An 11,151-nucleotide genomic window follows, 5' to 3' on the forward strand; every position below is an offset into this window, starting at 1 on the left:
TATATATATATATATATATATATATATATATATATATATATATATATATAGTTAACATGGTATTATGATAAGTAAACATATCATTAAGTATATTAACAATGAACTACATGTGTAAAAACAAGACTACTAACTTAAGGATTTCGAAACGAGGCATATATGTAACGATTATCGTTGTAACGACATTTAAATGTATATATATCATATTTAGATATATTAATATATCATAATATCAGGATAATATAATAATTTAACATCTCATTAGATATAATTAACAATGGGTTAACAACATTAAATGAGATCGTTAACTTAAAGGTTTCAAAACAACACTTACATGTAACGACTAACGATGACTTAACGACTCAGTTAAAATGTATATACATGTAGTGTATTTAGATGTATTAATATAATTTTGGAATACTTCAAGACATATATCAAAACACTCATACTTAACAAAAATGGTTACAGTTACATTCCCATTCTTTTTTCATTAAGAATTCTAGTCGTATTCATACCCGTATTATACATAGCTTCTAGACGTACTTACTATGGGTATATACCAATAGGAACTAGCATGGGATTCCACTGTTGATTATGTCATGCATGACTAATCAATTTTAACTTCTACCATGAACTAGTCAACTAACTAGAACTCCTTTTAACCCCACTCACCATTCACCACTTACCACTCATCATTCACTCCATTTCACTTTCAATTCTCTTTCTAATTCTCTCTCAACACACACACACACACACACACACACACACACACACTCTTATGAACGAATTTTTCCAGTAGCTAATCATCATCTTCATCAAAAATTACTTCAAGAATCAAGCTATAATCATCTTAGAAAGAACACTTCAAGAACACTTCGAAAATCCTTTCAAGTTTACTAGTTTACTTCTAAGCTTTCTAATCCATTCCAAGTAATCATCTAAGATCAAGAAACCTTTGTTATTTATAGTAGGTTATCTTTCTTATTCAAGGTAATATTCATATTCAAACTTTGATTCAATTTCTATAACTATAAACTATCTTAATTCGAGTAAAAATCTTACTTGAACTTGTTTTGTGTCATGATCCTACTTCAAGAACTTTCAAGCCATCCAAGATCCTTTGAAGCTAGATCATTTCTTGTCACTTCCAGTAGGTTTACCTACTAAACTTGAGGTAGTAATGATGTTCATAACATCATTCGATTCATATATATAAAACTATCTAATTCGAAGGTTTAAACTCGTAATCACTAGAACATAGTTTAGTTAATTCTAAACTTGTTCACAAACAAAAGTTAATCCTTCTAACTTGACTTTTAAAATCAAATAAACACATGTTCTATATCTATATGATATGATAACTTAATGATTTAAAACCTGAAAACACGAAAAACACCGTAAAACTGGATAAACGCCGTCGTAGTAACACCGCGGGCTGTTTTGGGTTAGTTAATTAAAAACTATGTTAAACTTTGATTTAAAAGTTGTTCTTCTGGGAAAATGATTTTTCTTATGAACATGAAACAATATCCAAAAATCATGGTTAAACTCAAAGTGGAAGTATGTTTTTCAAAATGGTCATCTAGACGTCGTTCTTTCGACTGAAATGACTACCTTTACAAAAACGACTTATAACCTGTATTTCAGACTATAAACTTATAGTTTTTCTGTATAGATTCATAAACTTAAGTTCAATATGAAACCATAGCAATTGGATTCACTCAAAACGGATTTAAAACGAAGAAGTTATGGGTAAAACAAGATTGGATATTTTTGCTTGTTGTAGCTACGTGAAAATTGGTAACAAATCTATATTAATCATATCCTAGCTAACTCATATTGTATTATACATGTATTCTAATATATTATGTAATCTTGGGATACCATAGACACGTATGCAAATGTTTTGACATATCATATCGACCCATGTATATATGTTATTTGGAACAACCATAGACACTCTATATGCAGTAATGTTGGAGTTAGCTATACAGGGTTGAGGTTGATTTCAAAAATATATATACTTTGAGTTGTGATCTAGCCTGAGATGTGTATACACTGGGTCGTGGATTGATTCAAGATAATATATGTCGATTTATTTCTGTACATCTAACTATGGACAACTAGATGTAGGTTACTAACGAGGACAGCTGACTTAATAAACTTAAAACAGTAAAACGTATTAAAAATGTTGTAAATATATTTTGAACATACTTTGATATATATGTACGTATTTGTTATAGGTTCGTGAATCGACAGTGGCCAAGTCTTACTTCCCGACGAAGTAAAAATCTGTAAAAGTGAGTTATAGTCCCACTTTTAAAATCTAATATTTTGGGATGAGAATACATGGAATTTTATAAATATTTTACGAAATAGACACAAGTAAATGAAATTACTTTATATGGGCGAATGATCGAAGCCGAATATGCCCCTTTTTAGCTTGGTAGCCTAAGAATTTGGGAACAGACCCCCAAATTGACGCGAATCCTAAAGATAGATCTATCGGGCCCAACAAGCCCCATTCTGAAATTTTCTTTAGGACTTCGATTTTATCATGTCCGATGGGTGTCCCGGAATGATGGGGATATTCTATATGCATCTTGTTAATTTCGGTTAGCAGGTGTTCACCGTATGAATGATTTTTATCTCTATGTATGGGATGTACTGAAATATGAAATCTTGTGGTCTATTATTATGATTTGATAATATATAGGTTAAACCTATAACTCACCAACATTTTTGTTGACGTTTTAACCATGTTTATTCTCATGTGATTATTAAGAGCTTCCGCTGACATACTAAAATAAGGACAAGATTTGGATTCCATGCTTGTATGATATTATGTAAAAACTGCATTCAAGAAACTTATTTTTGATGTAATATATTCTTATTGTAAACCATTATGTAATGGTCGTGTGTAAACGGTATATTTTAGATTATCATTATTTGATAATCTACGTAATGCTTTTTAAACCTTTATCGATTAAATAAAGGTTATGGTTGTTTTAAAAATGAATGCAGTCTTTGAAAAACGTCTCATATAGAGGTCAAAACCTCGCGACGAAATCAATTAATATGGAACATTTATAATCAATATAAATGGGACATTTCATGTATGCTACAAAAGTGTATTGTAACGACCCTGGATTTTCCAACGTTTAATTATTATAATTTATTATTAATGCTTGTGTTTTAATAAACGTGTTCTTATACGTGTTACTTGTTACCGTATTTAACTTTTCATGGCCCGACTTGTCTTTGTGACACACGTACTTTACACGAATAATATTTTTGAATATTATTTACATTCATGATTAATTAATATTGATCATTTTTAATTAACTAATGTAACTAGTTAATTACTTGGGCTTTGTTTATTTAATTGTTACTTACTTGGGCTTGGGCTTTTATTAATGTACAGGGACTTGGAAGCCCACCCTTCCTTCTTAATGGACTAAGTAAGCCCACTTTTATGCAAGTATTTCATTAAGGCTTAAACTAGATTAATTAGTTTTATGTAAAGACTAGTTACTTGTATACTTACACCTCTTTCCCATACCATTTAACTTTAATACAATTCTAAGCATACACCATTCTCCCATATTGGAAAGGTAACTTTTGAACCTTCCCCTTTGAGCCTAGAACCGTCGGCCAAGAGTGTAGATGGGAGGAGTTCAAAATTTTTTTTTGTGTTACTTATTCACTTGTATTACATTTCACTTTTACACACACATTCAAACACCACTTCATTTTCTCTCTTTTTTTCTCTCAAATATTGTAAGTAACAAAACTTTTCTTCTTTTTTTTCTTGTTCCAAAACCGCCATCTACATCATCATCATTTGCTTGTTTTGATTACTTGTTGTTGTTGTTTCCTGTTTATGTTAAAGATCAAGTTTTCTAACTTGTATCTTCATGTAATCTTTGTTACTTCCATCTTTTGTTTTATGAAGAACCAAGAACAAGAATCTAAACTTACTAGTTTATGGTTCTACATTTAAATGTCTTCAAGATTTAAAGTTCATAAGTTTCATAATCATACTTGTGTTCATGTTTTGTAGACTTAAATCCTAAGATCCAAACTTTGATTTGAATCTTCCTAAATATGAAACAAACATGAACATAATACTTGTATATTTAGTTTATTTCTTTCTTTTATAAGTACTTTAAAGTTGTGATGTTGTTAAATTGGTCAAGTATTACTAGTTAATCTTGATCTCATATTTCTTGAAACTAAAAGTTAACTTTGTAAGTTCAAGAACATGGAAGTATAACTTTCTAGTTATAACTTCAAACACTTATGCTGGATCTAAGTTCTTATAGCTTTTGGTCTTCTAAATTGTTGTAAACAAGAGCTTATAAGCTTATATACATTTTACTAGTTGAAAATCCAAGTTTCATAACTTATGGTTTCATTAAAGTGAAGATCCAAGTTCTATAACTTAGGATCTAACTTAAGAACACTAGATCTAGACTTTCTAGTCTAGGATCTTTAAGATCTAGCTAATATCTAAGTTCTACAACTTAAGATCTTGATTATTTAGTTTACTTTCAAGTTTGTAGCTTAATATTACTTTTATAACTCATGTATGTGTCGGATCTAAGATCTTGATGTAACTTTGGTTCATCAAACTATTTACAATACTTAAATGAGTTGTTCTACTTATCTTAGACTTAAACTAGTGTTATGATGGTCAAACCTTGGTTAAGATGATGCAAACGCGTCAACGAGTTGTACACTTGAAGCTATACGCATCAAGGATGAGAACCGTGATGAGCATCAAGCACCAAGAACCCACCGGAACACCTTTACTTACTATTTCTGGAACTGATCAGACTACCTGGGCTACTGGAAAGTTGATTTTCAGTTATTTTGGTTCGATTACATAATTTTCCGTTTAGACCTTGTCTTAATCCGAGATACGGTTTAGGATCTATGGCCTCCCGAAAGTCACTACACCCTATTAACGTTGTGCTGAAATTTCTGACCTACTCGCACTTAAACTGTCACCACGGTCAAACGAAGATGAATTTGATTCTGGAAATTGGTCAGCCTCTAGGGGACTCATATACGGAGCCATGGCCACTGGTCTCACCTCATTTCAATTTGTATAGAGGTTGTGGCGACTGAATGAAGTCAGACCTTGTTTCAAACCCTAATCTTGACTTAAAACTTACTTTACACTTTTTGTTTAATGATGAATGATGATGGTACTTAAGACCTAATTTACATAATTTTAAACCTTTGGGAACGATTTACTAACTTAGTAACTTTTTACTTAGGTTGAGGACCTTCCGGACCAACTACTTGCTTACTTTTCCCGCCTATCGACTTTTACTATTTTCCACTGTGAGTTATTGCATCCCTTTTTACTTTAACTATTTTGGGACTGAGCTTACATGCGCATTTTATGTTTTACATACTAGGCACGAGTACTTAAACTTTATATATGTGTGGGTTATACAACGGCATAAACTTTCCCCTTAGCTCGGTAATGTTTAGTCATTGGTCTTTGAACCGGTGAACGCGAATCTTAGATATGGATCCATAGGGTTTGACATCCCCACTCAGGCTAGTAGCGGTAGCATTTAATGGGTGTTTAATACTTCATAAACATACGCACTCGCCAAGTGTACTTTTAGGGGGTTATAAACGTTAAGTTAGTTACCAAGTGCCCACGGTTATACATATACTTTTCATACTGTTTTGAAACGCTGTTGAAGCACTGAAATCTCGTGGCCTACCTTACATTACTGTTATACTTAAACTATAGCTCACCAACCTTTGTGGTGACGTTTTTAAGCATGTTTTTCTCAGGTGCTTAAGGTTTGCTTGCTTCCGCTGTACTAGTCATGCTTTGTAGACACCCGCTGCGCTTATTAGTGATGTCACCGCATGAAACGTTTATTTTGCATTCAAACTATATTACTTTTGGAACGATGTATTTGTAACGACCTATGGGTCACGTACTATTATTGCTTGCTATTCATAGAAGCATACTGTTGGTTGTTAAACATTTGACGTTGGTTAAAACGTCACTTCATTTTATGAATGCAAACTTATTTTGTAACAGCATATAGTATTTGACCTTGTAATGATCATGTTGTTGATGATTCGTACACGATGGTTTTGTACGGGGCATCACATTTGGTATCAGAGCATTGGTTGTAGGGAATTAGGTTGCATTAGTGAGTCCAGACCGGACCGAGTATGATTCACTAATAGGACTAATCTACAACTTGCTAGTTTACTTGTTTCTGCGGAACTTGCTGCATGCTGCTGTTTACTTTTACTACTATAAGCCGTATACTGTTACTTGCTTTCACTTTTGCATGATATTACCTGCTTTCGATTGCATGATACTTGTCGTTATTGCCATGCTACTTACTGCTATAGATGATCTAGACTATCGTAGTTACTTTGCCTAATACTTGCTTGCTTATGACATACTGACATGGAAAAAGTTATTTTTCCTTGTTCAGATGTCGGATGTCCCGCCTGTTATTATTTTGGAGAGCGACTCAGACTCATCCGCCACCTCGCCTGCCATTGTTGCCATTTCTCAGATCCCGTCGTTGACACCCTCCAGTGACTCTGGCGCTCCGTCCTCTGGAGCCAGTAGCCATGCACCCGACCCAGTGATCACCTCAGACGGAGCTGAGGACCTACAGGAGATTCCAGCTCCACTTGCCCCAGGACCCTCAGAGCCACAACACCATTCCAGTTTTGCTGTGATTCGTGGGGAACATGGGGAAGGTCCATTCCGTAATGAGCATAACCATTGGTGCCGAAGCCTTCCTGATGGACGTCTCGTGCCGATCCCGCCTTTCAGATACCGACTGATGATAGCCGGCCGAGTAGGGCAACCCGTGCAGCCACCCCCAGCCGATTCAGACGACCCGTCATCCGCCGACTCATCATCTGACGACTCATCCTCCGACGACTCCAGCGATGAGGATTCCGATGAGGACCATGATGAGGCACCCGTGCAGCCACCCTTCACCCCACCGAAGAAGCGGTATTGTTTCGATGGTACCGTTATTCCAGGGATTAACGGAGGTAGAGCGTTCATTGACGCACATGGTCAGCGGGTTAGGGTTACCGCCCGTAAGCGGCTTGTGCCGTACCCTACTGATCTATTTGTGCATAAGCCTTACCGTTATGCACCATCTACTTCTAGTGCTGGACCGTCTGCACCACCAGCTCACCCTGTACCATCAGCACCGCCTGCTCCATCAGCCTCTCCCTCTGTCAAGGAACTGACGAGGGAGGTGGATATCCTCCGTGCTCGGGTAACTGAGCTCGAGGACCAGGTGTCCCACATGAGGGACATCCTTTACCCACCGTCACCATAGGGCTTTTGTATTAGATTTCTTTATGTAATCTCGTTTGTAGTTTCATGTTTTACTTATGTATTGTACGAACCTATGAGGGTGTATGCAACTTTTATTAATGAATGGAACTTTGGGTTGTTTAACTTTTGTACGGTGTTCTATTTACGTTACTGTATGATAACTTTGTGGTATCTGTATCTATTTGCGTTACTTAATTAGTATATGTTGTGTTGATTCCATGTTGGTTACCATATACTGTATTATTATTATTTGAATATTGGATTTTGACTTGAGTCAAAATTTTTGTTTAGAACATCAATGGCCAACGGGAGATCAATGCCCACAGCAGCACAGATCGAAGAAATGATCACTGAACGAGTAGCCACAGCTTTAGCGAAAATGAACCCCCAAGCCCCACCAGTTAACCAGCCCATTCGTAATGGGTGTACTTATAAGAAATTCCAAAGCTGCAAGCCCCACAACTTTAGTGGTACTGAGGGGCCAGTTGGTCTCACTAGGTGGTTTGAGAAATTAGAATCGGTGTTCCGTGTAAGCAACTACTCAGAGACGAACAAAACTAAGTATGCCTCATGTACGCTATCGGACGGTGCACTAACTTGGTGGAACACACTTGCTCAAGCTAAGAGTATTGATGAGGCGTATGCTACCCCGTAGGAGGAATTCAAGGGGGCCATGATTGAAGAGTACTGTCCCCGAACAGATATCCAGAAAATGGAGGCCGCGTTTTGGCAGTTGAAGGTTGTTGGAAACGATCTTGATGGTTACAACCGTAGGTATCTGGAATTAGCTCTAATGTGTCCAACGATGGTTACCCCGAAGTTTAATCGAATGGAAAGGTACTTATGGGGACTTCCTAAGACCATTAAGGAAAATGTCACCTCTTCTAAGCCAGATGATGTCCCGAAAGCAATGCGCATGGTGCACACCTTAAGAAACCAAATTATCAGCGATGAACCGGAAAAGGCAAAATCCGAATCGGAGGTTAGCTGTAAGAAGCGTAAGTGGGACAACAATAAGGGGAGAACCTATGATCAAAACCCAGCTAAGCGACATAAAGGTTTCAGGGGAAACAACCCTAACCCGAACACCAATTCGAACCCCAACTACAAGGGTAGTCTGCCACAGTGCAAGAGGTGCTACAAGCACCATACCGGGTACTGTAATGTTGTGTGTGAAAAGTGCAAAAGAACCGAGCATATTGGCAAGGACTGCAAGATCACCACCATGACTGGGAAGCCGAACCCTACTGGACCGAGAAAGTGCTATGAATGCGGACAGACGGGCCACTTCAGAAATGAGTGTCCCAACAAGCGAAAGGACGGCGGACCACTGCGTGGCAGAGCTTTCAACGTAAACGCAAGGGATGCCCGTGAGAACCCCGACTTGGTCACATGTATATTCACTATCAACAATCTATTAGCTTCTGTTCTGTTTGATACTGGTGCCGATAGAAGTTATGAATGTAGACACTTTTGCTCTAAGATAAATTGGTCGTTAGTTCCTTTAAAGAAGAGTATGCTTATAGAGGTAGCCAATGGAAAACTTGAGAAAGTTTACCAAGTTAGCCGAGGAGCTATTATCAACATAGCTGGTGTGGATTTCGAGAATGACTTGATACCCATTGAATTGGGAAGCTTTGATGTTATTGTCGGTATGGACTGGTTGACCAAGATAAAGGCTGACATTATCTGTAGAGATAAGGCTCTTCGTATACCACACGGAGATGGTGAACTACTGATTATTTACGGAGAGAGATGTAGCTCGAAACTGAATCTCATTAGTTGCATGAAAGCGCAAAAGATCATGAAGAAAGGGCGTCTTGCTGTTTTAGCACATGTGAAAACGTTAGAAACCGAGGTGAAGAGCGTGGATGACGTACGAATTGTGAACGAATTTTCTGATGTCTTTCCGGAAGAATTTCCTGGATTACCGCCACCGAGAGCAGTGGAGTTTCAGATCGATTTAGTGCCAGGAGCTGCACCTGTAGCTCGCGCAACTTATCGACTCGCACCTTCCGAAATGCAAGAGTTATAGAGCCAATTACAAGAACTGCTAGACCGTGGATTTATCCAACCAAGTTTCTCACCTTGGGGCGCACCTGTTTTATTTGTGAAGAAGAAGGACGGATCATTCCGCATGTGTATCGACTACAGTGAACTCAACAAATTGACGATCAAGAATCGGTATCCCCTTCCCCGAATTGACGATCTTTTTGATCAACTACAAGGATCGATCGTCTACTCTAAGATCAATTTGCGATCCGGTTATCACCAGTTGAGGGTGAAAGAGAGCGATGTGATGAAGACTGCATTCAGGACCCGTTATGGTTATTATGAGTTTCTCATGATGACATTCGGATTAACCAACGCACCTGCCGTATTTATGGATCTCCTGAATCGTGTATGCAAGCCATACCTGGATAAGTTCATTATCGTCTTCATAGATGATATCCTCATCTACTCCAAAAGCAAAGAAGAACATGAACAACATCTTCGTCTAGTGTTGGAACTCTTGAGACAAGAGTAACTTTATGCAAAATTCTCCAAGTGTGAGTTTTGGTTGAAGGAAGTCCAATTTTTGGGTCACGTTGTGAGCGATCAAGGTATCAAAGTTGATCCGGCAAAGATCGAAGCTATCAGCAAGTGGGAAACTCCCACTACTCCGACTCACATTTGCCAATTTTTAGGTCTCGCCGGTTATTACCGAAGATTTATTGAAGGTTTTTCTCTGATTGCACGTCCTTTGACCGCGCTGACTCACAAAGGGAAGAAGTTCATTTAGGAACCCGAACAGGAATCAGCATTTTAAACCTTGAAAAAGAAGTTAACCACCGCACCTATCTTATCACTTCCTGAAGGCAGTGACGATTTCTTCGTTTATTGCGATGCTTCGAAAAGTGGTTTTGGTTGTGTACTGATGCAACGCACAAAGGTTATCGCTTACGCCTCCCGACAACTGAAGATTCACGAACGAAATTACACAACGCACGATCTCGAGCTTGGAGCCGTTGTCTTTGCATTAAAACTGTGGAGACACTATCTTTATGGAACTAAGAGCACTATTTTCACCGATCATAAAAGCCTCCAACACATCTTCGATCAGAAGCAACTGAATATGAGACATCATCGATGGATCGAGACGTTGAACGACTATGATTGTGAACTTCGTTATCACCCTGGCAAGGCCAATGTTGTAGCTGACGCTTTGAGCCAAAAGGAGAGGATGACACCTCTTCGTGTTCGGGCTCTGAACATCACCATTCATTCGAACCTCAATAGCCAGATTTGAGCAGCCCAAGATGAGGCTCACAAGGAGGAGAATATATCTCATGAATACTTGAACATTCTCGTCTCTCGATTCGAAGTTAAGGAGACTGGACTTCGATGCTATGCCGAAAGAATTTGGGTACCTCGTTATGGAGATCTACGGAGTCTTATATTAGATGAAGCCCACAAGTCGAGATATTTGATTCATCCAGAAGCCGGTAAAATGTACCACGATCTTAAGGAACAGTATTGGTGGCCTAATCTTAAGAAGGACATTGCAACTTATGTTGGGAAGTGTTTGACTTGCTCGAAAGTTAAGGCCGAACATCAGAAGCCCTTTGGATTACTTCAACAACCGAAAATCAATAAATGAAAATGGGAAAGGATAACAATAGATTTCATTACGAAGTTACCAAAGACGGTGGGCGAATACGATACCATCTGGGTTATTGTTGACCGTCTTACCAAATCTACACACTTTTTAGCCATGAAAGAAACATATACGATGGAGAGACTCGCTCAACTATACA

The sequence above is a fragment of the Rutidosis leptorrhynchoides genome, chromosome 2 (genome assembly GCF_046630445.1).
Source record: "Rutidosis leptorrhynchoides isolate AG116_Rl617_1_P2 chromosome 2, CSIRO_AGI_Rlap_v1, whole genome shotgun sequence".
Classification (NCBI taxonomy): Eukaryota; Viridiplantae; Streptophyta; class Magnoliopsida; order Asterales; family Asteraceae; genus Rutidosis; species Rutidosis leptorrhynchoides.